This window comes from Lynx canadensis, chromosome D3 (assembly GCF_007474595.2).
Source record: "Lynx canadensis isolate LIC74 chromosome D3, mLynCan4.pri.v2, whole genome shotgun sequence".
In the NCBI taxonomy this organism is placed as follows: domain Eukaryota; kingdom Metazoa; phylum Chordata; class Mammalia; order Carnivora; family Felidae; genus Lynx; species Lynx canadensis.
Genome location: NC_044314.2, coordinates 12,954,357 through 12,959,759, shown reverse-complemented (window position 1 = coordinate 12,959,759; position 5,403 = coordinate 12,954,357).

Here is a 5,403-nt window from a genome sequence, read left to right as displayed (position 1 = left end):
TTATCATGTGTAAAAGTGTCGTCATGCTAACATCCCTGCTTTTAACATTTTTATGAAGCAGAACAAATTTCTAATTGATATAATATGTATTGTAAGTTATAAGAAGATGTTCTTAGTCACACTAAATCTTCATAAAATTGGCCGTGTTTTTCCAATGTCGTCAAAAGCCGTTCACACAACTGCTTATGGGCAGTCTATTAGCTGTTATTCTCGTTTTAGAGAGTGATTATATACTCCAGGTTTCTTTCTTATATTCATCTAATAAAATGAAAGACTAGAGCTGTCATGAACAGCTCTGTACATTAGTATAATAAAATGTGTTTTCTGATATAAAATCCTGGTTCAGTATTATAGGATTAAAAAAAAAAAAAGCCATAGCTCCAAAGACAGGAATTTGTAATATATATGACATTTTATCATATGTCTATGCAACATTTTGCCTCTATCCATCTCACACTAAGTAGCAGCAAAACAAAGCCTTTGTGTCTGTGTTCTAGTAAATCAAAAGTCCTTAAACATCATAAAGGGAGACCATCATAACACTCTCAGAGACTGACAATCAGAGAATATTGAACACAATGTTTTTCAAACAAACAACAAGGAAAAAAGGATGATACTAGAAACTTCAGATGAGTGACCACGAGATTAGTAGGATAAGTTTTGCAATCACTGTACTATGTTGTGTATTTTTTAAAATTTACTTAATTTTTTAAATGTTTATTTTTGAGAGAGAGATAGAGCAGGTGAAAGTTGGAGGGGAGGGGGTGTAGAGAGAGGGGTGGTCAGAGAATCAGAAGCAGGCTCTGTGTCAACAGCAGTGAGCCCGACGCAGGGCTCGAACTCACAAACCATGAGATCATGACCTGAGCCAGAGTCGGTCGCATAACCGACTGAGCCACGCAGGTGCCCCCGTTTTGTGTGTTTTTTAAACATGTTTGAATCTTGGAAAAGTCTAGTTCACTAGATTTGTAAGTCCGGATTGATTAGATTTACGGAAGTTCAAATGTTTGTAAAAGTGTGTTTGTGGGGTGCCTGGGTGGCTCAGTAGGTTAAGTGTCCAACTCTTGATATTGGCTCAGGTCCTGATCTCAAAGTCATAAGATTGACTCCTCATGGGGCTCCATGCTGAGTGTGGAGGCTGCTTGGGATTCTCTCTTTCCCTCTCTCTCTGCCCCTCCCTGCTCTCTCTTTCTCAAAATAAATAAATATTTTTAAAAAGTGTGTTTGTGAAACTTTGTAAGTTTATTTTTAAAGGTGTTTTAAAAAAATCTGACAGGGGCGCCTGGGTGGCGCAGTCGGTTAAGCGTCTGACTTCAGCCAGGTCACGATCTCGCGGTCCGTGAGTTCGAGCCCCGCGTCGGGCTCTGGGCTGATGGCTCGGAGCCTGGAGCCTGTTTCTGATTCTGTGTCTCCCTCTCTCTCTGCCCCTCCCCCGTTCGTGCTCTGTCTCTCTCTGTCCCAAAAATAAATAAACGTTAAAAAAAAAATTTAAAAAAAAAATCTGACAGATTATGTAATCAATCCTTAAACATTAAGAAAAAATGATTTATTTCCTGTGTAGGTAGTGTGCCTTAATGTTTGAGAAAAAATTTTTTTTTACTCGATCGACAAAAAATATGTCGCCTGTTAACTTAGGTATAAAGGTAGGGAAAGTTGTTCCCTGCTTCTGAAATTATACCTTGCCAATGAAAATCCCACAAACTTTAAGGAACGACTTCCTCACCAGCAGGATAGCAGACCAGGAGAGGAAAACTGGAGTTCATGAGTTTCTCAAATGGGAGTGAGCATGTGAGAAAACATCCACAAGGTTTGACTGATCTGTAGAACATTTAGGAGGGGCACATTTGCCGTAGAAAACTAGAAAACCTAGAAAACTAAAGAAATGGGGAAGAAGGCAATATGAAAATAAGGAAAAATGGTGTTATATGAAAAAGGAATGCATTCATAGGACATTGTTTAACTTAGCGATGAATACTATTTAGTTGTGATAAAGTAAACAGGGAAAGTGAGATAGTGTGAGTGGTGTAAGAGGACTGAATCCTCACCCCCTAAATTAGGAAGGCAACAGATATCTAAAATTGTTAGATAAAAATGGTCATATATCCATATTATTTGGAATTACGGAGGCAGATACCAGGAGAAAGAACAAATGACTTGAGAGTGCCTGCTTCTGGGGAGTTGGGAGGGGTGGCTAGGAACTTATTGTCTTTACAAATATCTCCTCCAGCACTGTGCTTTTTCAGCTAAGTGTTTGCACATTAATCCGTCAAAAAATTAAGAAACCCTAAGATAAACATAAATAACATAAAATTTCCCCATTGCCCAGAAACAGGTGATGTACAGAATTTATTTCTTTCTAGTCTGTCTATAGAATTATGCTCACATGTAACGGTATTCCTAATTTACACTTAATATCACTCCCACGGCAATACTGTTTTTTTCTACAAGATACGTTAGTATCCTACCATGGATGTGATAGAATCTAATCTGTTCTCTGTTGGGCATTTGGAGGTTTTTTTCTGTGCGTGAGAAGTCAAAGATGAAGTGGTCATCATTCTGCACAATATTCTACTCCATATCTCTGAGTTTTACTTTCAGTGAAATTCCTTGAAATGCCAGTTTTGATTCAGAAGGTATAAATGTTTTCATGGCAATTTCTTCTTTCTTATTTCACCCATCCTTCTTTTCTTTTCTTTCTTTCTTTTTTAAAAATTCAATTCTAAATTCGAAATTAGTAACTGGTATCCAATTGACAGCATTGCTGATGGAGAGTAAGAAGTCATGCACATATGGGATGCCTGGGTGGCTCAGTTGGTTACGCATCTGACTCTTGATTTTGGCTCAGGTCATGATCTCACGGTTCGTGAGATCGAGCCCTGCTTCGGGCTCTGTGCTGACAATGGGGAGCCTGCTTGGGATTCTCTCTCTCCGTCTCTCTTGGCCTCTCCCTCACACGTGCTCCTTCTCTCTCTCATAATAAATGAACTTTTTTTTTTTTTAAATAAAAAGTCACACCCATCTTATCTTACCAGCATTGGAAATGTATGGTTATTATACTTGCAAATTTGTATATTTTAAAAAGGCAACCTTCATCTGCTCTCCCCTACTTTTTTCTTTTTGGAAGGCCATCATGTAGCAGTTGATTGAAACAGTGAACTCCAGAGTCACACAGACCTGGAAACCAGGTGGAAACCTTTGTTGCTTGGAGCCCTGTGACTTCAGGGACCAGCAACTTAAAGAGTTAAGGCTCAATGCTTTGCTCAGACGTTCATGGCACTGACCTCCCAGAGTTGTCCAGATTAAATGAAGTCTTGCGAGAAAAGCTCTAGTTTAGGGTCTAGCACATAGTATGTACTCAAAAAGTATTTATTATTTTCTTTGAGGTTAGTCCTTTTTTGTATGATTCGCCATTGCTTTCTTTTTATTTCCTTTTTAATTTAATTTGAGTGTAGTTGGCAAACTGTTACATTAGTTCCAGGTGTACAAAAGCCACTGTTTTTCTTTGCCACAAACTTGCTAATGTCCTTGGCACAGGATTTCTACTAGGGTCTGTTGTCTTTTTTTTTAAATCAGCTTTTCTCTTGAGCTATTTAAGTGACATTTAAAGAGTTTTTAAAATATTTTCTTATTCTCTTATTCATCTTTTAATTTATGGCATCTTTTTAACGTGGAAATCAAATACTTTTTGTCACATGTATTGACCTTTTGTGATGACTCATTGTGAATGTGTTACAATCCTCACTGACAATGTAGCAGGATTCTGCACGGAGGGTGAGGGTCAGAGGGTCGTGACCCCGAGGCTTTTCTTTCCAGGAAGCAACTTTATTCCTGCGGGCATATTCCTGCGGGCACCCAGGCTCAGTTGGTTTCATTCCCAAAGAACTGAGTCCCCCACGGGAGTCCCCCACGGGAGGGGGGGCGGTCTGATTAAGTGGTCTCATGTTACAAGGTCGTGAGGGGTGTTTTCAAGCGGCCTTGAGATTTGTTTCCTTAGGGAGGGGACCCTACCACAGTAAATCTCAATTTTGTAAATATTTATAAAAGATATCAGAGCAGACAGGTACTGCTCCCCACGGAGCCCACCTACTTACCTACCTGGATTTTTCTCTGCATTTACAGACTTTCTGACCAATTGGGCCTTTCGATTCACCTCTTCTCATTTAAACTTAAGGGCTCTCCACAACACAGGGCATTGGTGTGAGGTTAATTAATTATTTGCATTTTTTTAAAAAAAGTCTAGTGTTCCAAATGTGCTGACTTTTTCTGTGATAAGTGGCTGTTACTAGTAAAACATCTAGGAAGTATTTTTAAAAAAAAAACACTGCTGATTGACAGCTGCCTTTAGGTAAAGGCATGTTTTATCTATGAATGTGAAATCAAATGCTTTTGAGTGATCATTTTGAGAACATCTATTGGGATGTTTTTCCATTGATATCTGATTTTATTACTAAAATAATGTTAAAACTGTCAAATATGGGCACTTAAAAAAAAACTTGCAAATATAATTTGTAAACTTCGTAAAAATCTTCCCAAAAGAAAAGATTTGATGGGCTTCTACCTGTTCACATATTGAAAGTATAATGTTGCAAAATTTTGGTTTGCAAAAGCAAATGATTTTCAAGAGGATAAACAGATTTTTAACATTTAGACTTCAACCAGGAATCTGCACAGTTAGTATGTGAATGAAAACCAAGTGTCAAGGTTTAGTCAATACAAACAATGATGCCTTTATCTATTTTAATCAACCCATTTCCTGAGAAGCATTTCCTTATGACAGCTATCAACCCCAATTTAGAAATAAACTGAACTTGGGGTGCCTGGGTGGCTTAGTAGTTTAAGCACTGGATTTCAGCTCAGGTCATGATCTCAATTCCTGGGACTCTGTGCTGACAGCTCAGAGCCTGGAGCCTGCTTCAGATTCTAAATTTTTTTTTTTTTTTTTTTTTTTTTTTAGTTTTGGAAATTTTTATGTTGTATAGCGTTTATAATATGTTACTATTTAGCACATTAGCACATATAACTTCATATGGATACCAGAGACGCACGCTCAAAAACTCTCTTGATGGATGTCCTACCGAAAAGGTTTGGAAACCACTGGCTTTAAGAACCTTTAACCTCTGGTCTTGCTTTTAGTCAATTTCCAAGGCGACGTCCCAAATTTGAAACTGCTCTTGAGCGCGCGCGCGAACACACACACACACACCCACCCACCCACCCACCACGAATACTGCGCCAACCAACCCAGGCGAACGAACCGAGTCTCAATCGAGGACGCGTTCTGCAAACGCCTTCACCAGCCCCGGCGCCAGCCTCCCCCGCGAGGCCAAGTGCGCTCCGGCCCGGGCACGAGGACCGCGGGGGAGGCTGGGCTCTCCCGCGGACAACACGCGGAGCCCTGCAATC